Source organism: Armigeres subalbatus, chromosome 1 (assembly GCF_024139115.2).
Source record: "Armigeres subalbatus isolate Guangzhou_Male chromosome 1, GZ_Asu_2, whole genome shotgun sequence".
Classification (NCBI taxonomy): Eukaryota; Metazoa; Arthropoda; class Insecta; order Diptera; family Culicidae; genus Armigeres; species Armigeres subalbatus.
In genome coordinates this window covers 78901602-78915134 of record NC_085139.1, presented here as the reverse complement: position 1 = coordinate 78915134, position 13533 = coordinate 78901602, and the positions used below count along the sequence as shown (strand labels likewise).

Below are 13533 nucleotides of genomic sequence, written 5' to 3'. Positions count from 1 at the left end.
AAATAAAATAAAATACATTAATATCTAAAATTCTTGAAAAAACTACCATACTTTTGCAACATGCAACGGAAAATATTTTGACATTTTGTTTGTTTATAGATACCGGATGAGTGCCAACGTTTTTTCAATATTTCAAGGACTACATTGATTAAAAAGGGTAAATATTTTCTACCTCTTGAATGTCAAAATGGCACTCACTCAGCCGCCATTATCGAGCGCAAAATACTGGATAGAAAGAATTTCCGGAGGAAATCCTGGAGGAACTCTCGTAAGAACTCCTGGATGAACTCCCAATAGAACTTCCGTAAAAATTCTAGGAGGAACCCCTGGAAGAATTCTTAAAGGACTTCCCGGAGGAAGATAAATTCCAGAAGAAATCCTAATTGAATTCCTGAAAGAAAGCCTGAATGAATTCCCGGAGGAACTAATGGTGGAACTCTCGGAGGAATTTTCAGAGGAACAGCCAGTGGAATACCCGGAGTTGAATTTCTAAAGGAACTTCCGAAATCCAATTTCCCGTGACATTCCTGCCAAATATCCGCCAGGAATTCCCTGTGAAGTTTCTGAAGGGATTCACGGAGAAAGTCTTGGAAAAACTCCTGGAGGAGCTCCCGGAGGAACTCCCACAAGCACTTCCGGAGAAATACTAACAAGGAAGTCCTGAAATAATTCTTGGAGAAGGAATTTTTGGAGAAATATCTGAAGGAATTCCCGGAAAAAATACCAATAGGAATTAATGCAGAAATTCTTAGATGAAATCCTGAAAGTATTCCCAAATAATTGCTGAAGAAATTACCGGATGAATTCCCGGAGGTTTGTTCTGAAAAAATTCCTGGAAGAACTCTTGGAAGATATCCTGGAGGAACTCTCAAATTGGTTTCCGAATAAAATTCTGGAGTTAATTCCGAGCGAAGCCCGGAAAGAATTCTAGGAAAATTCCGCGGAAAAATTCCCGGAGAAATTCCTGAAGGAGTTCCTGGAGAAGTACCTGATGGAATTATCGGGAAAATACCTGGAATAATTTCCGTCGAAATACTTGGACGACTTCCTGGAGAAATTTGTAAAGAAAATTTCTAGAGGAATTCTTGAATGATATTCTGAAGTAATTGCGGGAGAATTCCGGAATGAAATCCTAGAGGATTTCGCTATTGAGTTTATGAAGGCATTCCCGAAAAAAATATAGTGAGGGGTTTCTAGATAAGGAGAAATTACAATTACATGAGAAGGATTTTCGAACGATTTTCATAGGAATTTGTGTCCGGAGGAATTTAGTAGTTCCCAGGGGAGCTACTAGAAGTATTTCAAGGAAAATTCTGGAGCCCGAAATGTTTTGAGTTGTTTTGAACTTTCTTATAGTATCCAGGATCCATTCCTTAATAAGTTTTTTGGGAATTTCAACCACCTATTTCTGAATATGATTGGATCGTAAAGTGCACAAGTTTAAGGGAATTCATTTCAGTACCCGTACCCGTTTAATCTGCGCCCCTCTGGCTACGCACTTGAGTTTGAATATGAAAAGACCAAGACTTGTTTTGAAAGTTTTCATCGGTGAAAATTCGTACTTGCACTCCACATATTTTCGAAAATGGTTTCGTGACCTTTGTTATCTGATTGAGGTCCAAATCCAACTTTCAGTATACAGTAAACCAAGGGAACATTGATCATCGGGGTAATATTGATCAGTGTCACAAATTTCAAGAAATGAATAAAATATTATTTCCTGTTATCACAATTACTTATTGTGAGTCAGGTATCTTAATCTTGAATAAATTTGCTACTGAATGATATAATCTTTGGATAAATTTTAATTTATTTTTCACTGAAATTTGGAAAATAAAATCAACATTAATTTTCGAACTTTCAGCAAGCTGCCAAGAAAGCACTCAAAAATAATATCAAAAAACCCAGATATTTCCACCTAGTGGTGATGATGCCTTTCTTGAAACAGTCGATAAACATCGCCTCAGACGAATTTCGCGCCAACTCGACCAGCGGTTGGCAGCACCATCTCAGTATCGAATGAAACTTGGTGGGCATAAAGATATGGTATTTCTACTTAGTTTTAGCATACTTAGTTTTTCAAAAATTGTCAAGAGTAAAATTTGATGAGGGTCTAATTTTTTTTTTCATTGATTTTTTAAAAATCGATGTAACTCTTAAATTACAAGACCTACAAAAAAGTGTTGTATGGCGGACTGACGTGAAATTCCCAGAAGTTTTTTGGAAAAATATTCAAAAAATGAAAAACCGATTTCCACACTGAAAAAAAAAAGTTTTAGGAATTAAAATCAATATTACAAAAAAAAAAACATTACAGAAATCGATGAAATTTTTTCTGCAGATAGGTATTTCACTTATCTAACTTTTCTGGGAATAATGTTCCTGTTCCTTTCGTTTGCGTTTTATAATTTACCGTTTCTTATAAAGTAAAATTCAAATGGATGTACTGTTCCTGGAAATTATTCCAATGATGAGCAGCATTTTGGATAATGAATAAATAATTTTCAGAGAAATCCAACAGTACAAGTATTTCACTTTGACCTAAAGTACTTTTTTTCAAAGCAATCACTTGTTTTTTTGTGAACCCAATTGTTTTTAAGTTACTTCGATACAAAAAGTCAAAGAAAATATAAACCCTTTTCAAATGTTGGTCCACAATAATATTAGATTATGCTAAATTGCTTTCTAAACAAATTATAAACATCCAAAATATATCGTTGGTTGATAATAGGCTGCTATATTTGGCACTGTAGGCATAAAACACGCTGATAAATTTTCACTTAATAACGATATGAAAAAAGTTTTTGTTAGAAAAACTTGTTTTCCTTAAATATGTCACAGGAACATTATTCCCAGAAAAGTTAGATAAGTGAAATACATATCTGCAGAAAAAATTTCATCGATTTCTGAGATGAGGTTTTTTTTTTGTAATTTTGATTTTAATTTCTTAAACTATTTTTTTTCAGTGTGTAAATGAATCAAACTCCTTTTTATTGCTTTGTTTTTGATGAGATTAATATAGGAGCTATGAGATGAAGTGCCGAACCGTTCCCCTATATATTTAAAAAAATACCTTCTCCTTTCACCTCCTCGTCGTCAAATTGTGATGTTTGAGTCTTGGTAAATTCTGGTTCCTCATAGGAACATCTTTTTATCAGTACGGCTAAATCAAGAATGACTTTTCTATTTATTTTGTGTTGCTTAGAAGTAGGTATCCTAGAATCATAGCTTACTATTACATGTTCAGACCTACAAAGTGAAGGTGAGTAGAAAAAACCCAGATTAATCCACCTAGCGGTGATGGTGCCTTTCTCGTTCGTTCAAAAGGTTTGGAAAAATCTAAAATAACACTAATATGTGGATTGGTATCATTTTTCATATTTGTTTATATGCATAGAAAAATTCTCATAAACGCAATTTGTTGCAAACAAATCGGATGAGCATAAGAGCAAAAAATTGCATTCTATTTTGTAGTTTTAAAATTAGTATTTTCTCCATAACTTTTGACCCAATTGTACGATGCGGCCAAGTTTCTATAGGAAACAATGGGACAAGATTCTGCGTGGAATGCAATCTGTTGCGGTGCACACATATTGCACATCTATCACAGTAACTTTTATATGACCGGATTCAGTTACAATATGGTTACTGCAACCAGATTTGTTGAACTTGTGTTGCTTGGGGAATAGATGAAGTCTAAGTGCTAAAAAGTGAGCTAGACTTTTTTGAACTCTTTTTCACAATAAATAGTAATTTTACCATAACTTCTAAGCCCATAGTCCGATCTGGCCAATTTTCAGTAAGAAACAATGAGACATTCTGCGTCGAATGCAATTTAATGCGAGCAACTCGGTTGAGGAAAAGTGCCTGAAAATGAGTAACATTTTTTAGCGATTTTGCCATAAAAAATGGTATAATTTTAGATCCCATAGTCCGATATGGCCAATTTTCAATAGGAAACAACGGGACAGGATTCTACGTCGAATGCAACTTGTTGTGAGCAAATCGATTGAGGTTAAGTGCCGGCAGCCCTTACTTTGCACCGTTCAATGTGGAAAAGCGATCCATAAAAAATGAAAACGATCCATAAATCTGAATGTTCCATAAAACGCTACCATAAATCCATAAAATAGTTCGAGAGATTCCATGAAGAATAGTTTTATGATTCATAAAACTTTGAAAATGATCCATAAAACTTTGAAAAATGATCCATAAAACTATATATTGATCCATAAAATTTCTAATTTGCGCAACTTATATCCTGATGATGATCCATAATTTCAGCCATATGATCCATAATTTTGTTTATATGATCCATAATTTTGATAATGTGATCCATAATGCTTGGAAAGAAGGCCAATGAAACTATATTAACTGATCCACACATTTTTTTAAAATCTATTGATCATTTAGCAAAATTTATGGATCATATCACCAAAACTATGGATCATTTGAACAAAGTTATGGATCATATGGCCAGAATTATGGATCACATGACTAAAATTATGGATCATATTACTGAAATTATGGATCATCATCACGATAAAAAAATGCGCAAATTTGAGGTTTTATGGATCAAAATATAGTTTTTTATGGATCATTTTCCAAAGATTTATGGATCATTTGTCATATTTTTAAGGGGAAAATAGCAAGAATTGTATTGTTTTTCTTGGCCATGTTAATGGAACATATTTCCCAATTAATTGTGAATGAAAATTGAAAAAATGAGTGACATTTTTTACGCGATTTTTTCGTATGAATTTGTATTTTGGCCATAACTTTCGATACCATAGTTCGATCTGGCCAATTTCGAATAGGAAACAATGGGACAGGATTCTACGTCGAATGCAACTTGTTGCGAGCAAATCAGTTCAAGGTAAGTGCCCGAAAAATGAGTGACATTTTTTAGGCGATTTTTTCGTATGAATTTGTATTTTGACCATAACTTTCGATCCCATAGTCCGATCTGTCCAGTTTCAAATAGGAAACAATGGGACAGGATTCTGCATCGAATGCAACTTGTTGCAAGCAAATCGGTTGAGGATAAGTGCCCGAAAAATGAGGAACATTTTTTACGCGATTTTTTCGTATGAATTTGTATTTTGGCCATAACTTATGATCCCATAGTCCGATCTGACCAATTTCAAATAGGAAACAATAGGACAGGATTCTGCGTCAAATGCAACTTGTTGCGAGCAAATCGGTTGAGGATAAATGCTCGAAAAATGAGTGACATTTTTTACGCGATTTTTTCGTATGAATTTGTATTTTGGCCATAACTTCTGATCCCATAGTTCGATCAGGCCAATTTCAAATAGGAAATAATGGGACAGGATTCTGCGTCGAATGCAACTTGTTGCGAGCAAATCGGTTGAGGATAAGTGCCCGTAAATTGAGTGACATTTTTACGCGATTTTTCGTATAAATTTGTATTTTGGCCATAACTGCTGATCCCAGAGTCCGATCGGACCAATTGCAAATAGGAAATAATGAAACAGGATTCTGCGTCGAATGCAACTTGTTGCGAGCAAATCGGTTGAGGATAAGTGCCCGAAAAATGAGTGACATTTTTTAGGCGATTTTTTCGTATGAATTTGTATTTTGACCATAACTTTCGATCCCATAGTCCGATCTGGCCAGTTTCAAATAGAAAACAATGGGACAGGATTCTACGTCGAATGCAACTTGTTGCGAGCAAATCGGTTGAGGATAAGTGCCCGTAAAATGAGTGACATTTTTTACGCGATTTTTTCGTATAAATTTGTATTTTGGCCATAACTTCTGATCCCATAGTCCGATCTGACCAATTTCAAATAGGAAATAATGAAACAGGATTCTGCGTCGAATGCAACTTGTTGCGAGCAAATCGGTTGAGGATAAGTGCCCGAAAAATGAGTGACATTTTTTAGGCGATTTTTTCGTATGAATTTGTATTTTGACCATAACTTTCGATCCCATAGTCCGATCTGGCCAGTTTCAAATAGGAAACAATGGGACAGGATTCTACGTCGAATGCAACTTGTTGCGAGCAAATCGGTTGAGGATAAGTGCCCGAAAAATGAGTGACATTTTTTACGCGATTTTTTCGTATGAATTTGTATTTTGGCCATAACTTCTGATCCCATAGTTCGATCTGGCCAATTTCAAATAGGAAACAATGGGACAGGATTCTGCATCGAATGCAACTTGTTGCAAGCAAATCGGTTGAGGATAAGTGCCCGAAAAATGAGTGACATTTTTACGCGATTTATTCGTATGAATTTGTATTTTGGCCATAACTTCTGATCCCAAAGTCCGATCTGACCAATTTCAAATAGGAAACAATGGGACAGGATTTTGCGTCGAATGCAACTTGTTGCGAGCAAATCGGTTGAGGATAAGTGCCCGAAAAATGAGTGACATTTTTTACGCGATTTTTTCGTATGAATTTGTATTTTGGCCATAACTTCTGATCCCATAGTCCGATCTGACCAATTTCAAATAGGAAACAATGGGACAGGATTCTGCGTCGAATGCAACTTGTTGCGAGCAAATCGGTTGAGGATAAGTGCCCGAAAAATGAGTGACATTTTTTGAGTAATTTTGCGCACACACACACACACATACACACACACACACACACACACACACACACACACACACACACACAGACATCACCTCGATTCGTCGAACTGAGTCGATTGGTATATAACACTATGGGTCTCCGGGCCTTCTATAAAAAGTTTGTTTTTGGAGCGATCATATAGCCTTTACCGTATACTTAGTATACGAGAAAGGCAAAAACTTCTCGTTTCTCACAATATCATTTTTTTTCACAATTACACACTGATGACTAACATCATTCTTATCACTGGCGATAGGCACTCTAACGCTATAAACTTTTTTTTCGCATGATAGCTTTCCTCTATCCGCCATGTTCTTGAGCATTAACTATTCTCATATCTGAAGGGCCATGTTAGTGTGCCCAGCTGTTGGTGAACGAGTACTTCTCATTCTGGTAATTCAACGATCGATTCATCATATATGTACTTCCTATTTATATTATTTGATTAGTGGTTATGATATGGATTTCAGATTACTAACAAAGTTCATAATGACATACTTTAGATTTTCTCCATTATATGGAAGCACGTGTTGACTTGATTGATGAGTCATTTGAAGAGTTATTTTCTTTGTGATAGGTGAAATATCAATCAGCTATTTCTTCCTTCTAGTGTTTGTGGCTTCAAATTGTTGATTCAGTGTTATCTGTTTAGAAGTAGGCTAAAAAATGAAATGTTAAGCATAATCATGTTAGACATAATGTATGTTCGGCAACATGGACGTTATTCTTCTTCTTATTGGCATTACATCCCCACACTGGGACAGAGCCGCCTCGCAGCTTAGTGTTCATTAAGCACTTCCACTTAGAAACTGCGAGGTTTCTAAGCCAGGTTACCATTTTTGCATTCGTATATCATCAGGCTAGCACGATGATACTTTTATGCCCAGGGAAGTCGAGACAATTTCCAATCCGAAAATTGCCTAGACCGGCACCGGCATGAAGGCTTCTACGTTTGAAGTGTTTCACATTTACTCATTAAAAACTACGAAAAACATGATGAAATAATGAGTAAAATCAACTACTCCTGACTCGAAATCCGTCCGACGGATTTCGAATCAAAGGATCAAAATCCGTACAGCTATTTTTTATCTAAATATTTAAATTGAAGCATTATGATTGACTAAACTACTACTGTAAATAGTTCGATACGCCCCTTGAGAAGCAAACCCTTCGATTTGTATTCCGCTTATCTTTTGTAATGATTCGCAATTAGCAATTAAAACACAGTTACTTTAGGTGTAATTATGCTCTACCCGAAACAAAATGGCGGCTCCGCGTTTGGTGGGTGACGATTTGTTTTTGATTTTTGTTGTTTTAATTTCAAAGCCTTCTTTCCAATTCTATCCCCTAAAAGCTTACTGTCAAGTATCTGAACAGAATAAGATTAATTATTCCTACATTAATTACCTTTAACCTTCTTTAATTTATTGATATCTCATGAGGTGGACGGATTTCGGTGCTGTACGGATTTCGGCCCCGCACGGGTGCGGGACCGAAATCCGTACAGCACCGAAATCTGTCCACCTCATGAGATATCTATAAATTAAAGGGGGTTGAAGGTAATTAATGCAGAAATAATTTATCTTATCCGGTTCAGATACTTGGCAGTGAGCTTTTAGGGAATAGAAATGGAAAAAATGCTTTGAAATTAAAACCACAAAAATCAAAAACTAATCTCATCCCACCAAACGTGGAGTTTGTGCCGCCATTTTGTTTTCGGGTAGAGCATAATTGCACCAAAAGTAACTGAGTTTTATTTGCTAATTGCAAATCATTACACAAGACAAGCGGAATACAAATCGAAGGGATCGCTTCTCAAGGTGTATCTCGAACTATTTACTGTGATAGTTTAGTCAATCAGACTGTTTCAATTTAAATATTTAGTTAAGAAATAACTGTACGGTTTTGATCCTTTGATTCGAAATCCGTCCACGGTGGACGGATTTCGAGTCAGGAGTAGTTGATTTAATTCATTATTTTATCATGTTTGGCTTAGGTTTTCATCAGTAAATGTGAAACACTTCAAAGGTAGAAGCCTTCATGCGCCTGTGTCAATGACAAACGTTTTATTTACATTCGATTCCAATTTTCTAATGACTTTTTCATACACTAAGGTGCTTAAGTGTACGGATTTCGATGCCCCACGGTATCTGCCTCGTGAAGTGAATTGAAACCTAATTATTATTCGCAGAAAACAAAAGAGTCTTGTTCCAAAGTATTCTGTATTGTAGTCACTTTGAAGTCTAAAGCAATCATCAGAATTGAAATGTCTCTCGTTTTCAACCTTCGTATCTTGTTTGAGTCGCATGATAAAGCGATTATTGCGTGCATAATATGCATTACTCATGATATGATTTCAAGACCCACTGAAGAGGATCGGTCTGGAAACGATCCACCAGTGCTGAGCATATACTTTACCTCAGCGATTCTGTGATATATACAGCCGTTTCTTGTATCACGTTAATACCTTTACTTTTATTAGCAAAAAAAAACACATAACCGTACCAGAGATTCTCCAGACTAACTGGTAATTAGATGCTCCAAATAGGTACCAGCCCAAAAACAGTCTCGTTTCCAGACCTTAACATTCGCAAAGTATATTACTTATCAGATTTCGAGTTTACGCAATACAGTTCGCAGAATTACAAAAAAGAATAGAAAACAAATTTACCAACCTACACACTTAATCCCATTATCATGATCTCTCATGTTTGTCCTATTCTGGCAACATATTGTCCAAGAAGCTCACGTTGTAATTCGATAAATGAGCTTTGCCGAACATTCCCGTGGCCCTGACCTTGACAACCGGCGATTGGTGGGCGATGTTAACCCCTTCCCGTTTGTTAGCCGATACCCACCCCCACCACCATTCCACAACTTATGGAGCAACAAAACAAAAGTCGTCCGATATGCTCGCCGCATATAATATCGAGCAACAGCGGCGGCTAGTTGCATCCATCCGTGCCCGGATGAAGAGTGAACGTGCAAAGCGCTCGTTTCCGCGTGTTGTGTGGCTCTACGCGGTGACAACTACGACAACGACAACTCACTGAACCAGGGCTGCCCAACGTTCTGTTTGCTGCGCCCGCCTGGTGTCCTTGGAGTAGTGACCCTTTTTGCATATTTGCTTACCTCGATGAACGATCATTGGTTATCATTTGTATGTAACGTTAGACGAGGGGGGCCGTCAAAAACGAATAACTGACTTTCGTAACGCATCTACTCGCAATTCAATTGAAATTCATAAAATAAGTAGAACAAGTTCGATTTTTATTCTCATACGTAGATACATTGATTCCCACTTCGGAAGCGCTTCACCAGATGGAAACAGTGCACGACTTTCAAAATAAATAAAGTTTTACTCCTCGATTGAGTTTGATAAAGTAATTATCTTTAACCTTTTAAAGTTGCATATCTTTTTACATTTTATAGAGCACTAGAAAGACATTATCTGGTCTAGGTTAATTATCCAAGGGTTCAAATCATAGACTTACTAAATTTAAAATAAAATATTTGAACTAACAGAGCCGGATGTGGCAACTTTCTCGAAGTACTTTCGCCGCACAGAATGCGGCCGCGTTGCGGTCCGCAGATCGTTCGTTTGGGCAGGCCTGCACTGAAACGCTCTCTTCTGAGGCTTCTCTGCCTTCGCCGTCGTTACACACCCCAAGCTCGCGAAATCGGTGCAAGCCCGTCACAGCCCGAGACGCGACACACGCCATATGCACTGATCTATAGTGTGCAATTGTCCAACCCCATAGCCGTAGTCAATACCACTATGCGATAGTGTTGTCGTCTCTTTACTTTGTATAAGCGCTCACCCGGCACTTTGTTAGTGCCACTCCGTTGCGACGCGCTTCCTCATAGCTCCCGGTTGGAGCTGTGTGTTAGTGCACGCGCCACCACTTCTGGACCGGCGGTGCGCGGGACCAGTGGGTGTTCCCACCGGGTGCTGCCAGAAGAGTCTCCTGAGACGGCGGACGATACGCTTTCCCGCTGGAAAGGGGTAGTAGGCAGGCCGACAGGCAGGCACTTTTCGGTCAGACGGGGAGTAAACTATTCCAAGCCGCCGGCTGCAAGTGCTCCCGCAACAGTTATTTATGATTCGATGACGAAACATGGCTTGTGTGTATATACACGGGCGAGGATGCACCAGCGGGAAACACCGTTGACCAAAATTAGTGGAAATATACCTTTTCCTTCTCAATTGCGAGATAATTTTAACTGACCCAACTTCTTACTCAAATTAACCACTATCTAGTCATTCGGTACTGAAGTGAGGCTCTCAGATTTCATTCAATGAACGTGGCAAAGTTATTCTGCCCAGCAGTATAAAGAGAATTTCCCACCGTGCGACGAGTGGACAGAGGAAGGTGACGCCCGAGACTCACAGGCGGATGGAGAAGGAAAGTGAGCGCGTCGCCGGTTGGCAAGTTTGTTTGCTGCTCCACTGACTGCACCCCGATGCAGTTTTCACAGTTTTCAAGCTGCAACACGTTGTTAGTCGATAGTGTGTATTTTTCTTTCTCTTTTTCACCGAAGTTGAGGTCTACTAATGCATTGGGTTGGGGAGTTCGGAGCAAAACTATGCCTTGCTTGAAATACACGTGTTGTTGATTGACTTGATGCAGTGGCGGAATCATGTTCTACCACAATTCCCACAAGTAGTGCCTAAAATTGTTAGTAGAAGAGTGAAGATTCGCATAATATTGGGGATAACATCGCACAGTGGTGATCTCCCATGCAAATGCCGAGCAAAACCTAATATGCTGCTCGAGTTTTTAACCAAAGAGTAATTTTGGAACGTTAAAACTTCAAGTACTTCCGGAAGCCCAGTCATTAAGGTCTGAAGCAGTAACAGCGTCCTCATTCTAACATTGGAACATTAAATTTCCAGCTTTGATGCAGCTAGGCGCAATTCGCTACACTAAAGTAGCCGGAAAAGTAACCATACCAGATCGTTCCAAATTTTTCACGAAACAAGTTCAGTAATTTTTTTTTACCATACATATTTGTTAGGGAGATGCTCCACAGCATTAACTTCAACTTCAACCAAAAACTAAATCTACAAGCTACAATCATAATATTTTCCAATCAGTTCATTTAATGTTTGTGTGATATTACATACGAAATTTGTTTTGAGGTTTTGTCTGGGTTTCCGCCACTGTGCGTCGTGATGAAAAATAGGTCGTGTTATTTTTCTATGGCTCTACATTGCAACTGGAACTTGGCCTGTTTTTCATCTTAGTATTGTTTCAGCATTTCCTCAGTAATTAATTGAAAGCTTTTCAATGCCCGTCATTGCATAAGTATGTATCTTGTGTGGCAAGTACAATGGATGCACTATGCCCATGGAGTCGAGAATGTTTCCAACCTAAAAAATCCTGGACCAGAGCAAGAATCCAATTTGCCATTTTTGGTTTGACAATCCTACGCCTTTGTAAGCAAGGCGGACATAGAAAGCTTTCAATTGATAACTGAGGAAATGCTAATAGAATACTTAAATAGTTGAAAAGCATGCAAAGTGCCAGTTAGAATGTTGAGCCATATAAGAATAAGATAGTTGATGATCTCATGGTTTTGGTTTACGTAGCGCATAACAATTTAAAATGCACATTTTAAAAGTAACTGATATTTTTATGTAATTAAGGCAAATTTGTTGAATTCTCCAGTTTTGTACAACACGAGTAGTTTAATTGCACTCTTTAATGTACTTACGCTGAAGACTTACCTTGGTGAACACATTTTTTGCAACGACCACGCGTCAAAGCACCTTCGTGATTTCGCTATTGACGACATCGTTTCGATTGAATTGTTGCCACCGCCAAGCGATTGTGTTTTGCACTTTGAATAGAATTAGTTTCGGGTGAATATTTTATATTATTTTTTTCTTGTATAAAATAGTGGTTCTAAAAAGAATCGATTAACTTTTGATAATGCGCAAATCCAATCCCCAACAGCAAAAGACGAAAATTTCACTCCAGTGATGCTGCGTCCCCACCGTCGCTCCACCATCTTTGACTGCCGCCAACGCTATCGCTGCGAGCAGCCGTTGTTGCTGAGATCGCTACCCAACGCCATGACCCACTCTCCGCCCGACAATGGGCTTCGATGCTGACTCAAGGCTGCAAACAGAGCGTCGTGTCCGCTCTCCGAGAATGCTCGAACGAAACGAACACGAGTCTTTTTATGCATAGAGAAATTAAGCCATGGGCGAAAAGGACCGTAACTTACATCAAACTGATGTCCGTGTTGGGGATGCAGGATTGGAATGGTTGGCTCTGAATTGTTTGCTGGGATTGGAAAGAATGGAAATTTCCATTAGTTTAACGTTGATAATCAGAAAATTCAATAAAAATTGCAAATTGGTGGAGAGTTTCCGATGCGTTTGATATATAAATCTCAAAATCCGTCAAAAGATAAACGCGTTATTATCGTTTACGTCAAAATGCGATCACATTATTAATTGAACCATTCATAAGAATATATTTACTCAAGCTGCTCCCTCCGACGCACGCTTTTTATTCCGCTTCCGACATCAAATTTCTGTCATCGATCATATTTTGTACTTTTGATATGCTATGTACGACTGAGATGCTACTGACGCCATCTTTATGATTGAATTTTCGGTTATGTTTCGAACTTTGTACAAAATTTAAATAACAGCAACCAAACGATTGCCCGAAGCTTGTGAGAAAATTTTACTTGAGGCTGACAATGACAACTGAATGATTTCCTATAAAAGAACTGGTGTCACCGTTGCGTCCCGTCGATTATTTTGATTTTCCAAACGAATTTACTCTCAATCAAACCCACTTCCTCTCATGTAAAATTTATTGCCCTCAAACCGTTTGATCTTCGATCATGCGGCTTTCAAATCACTAGCTCAACAGAAGCCATCCGATAGCCCAAGTCTTGCGAGAAAATTG

General features: G+C 38.0%; 1 protein-coding gene across 12 annotated transcripts in view; it reads left to right on the top strand.

Annotated features, from left to right (window-relative positions):
* LOC134227444 (uncharacterized) overlaps positions 1-13533 on the top strand; it is a 625652-nt gene that overhangs the window by 315518 nt on the left and 296601 nt on the right. The window lies entirely within an intron of this gene.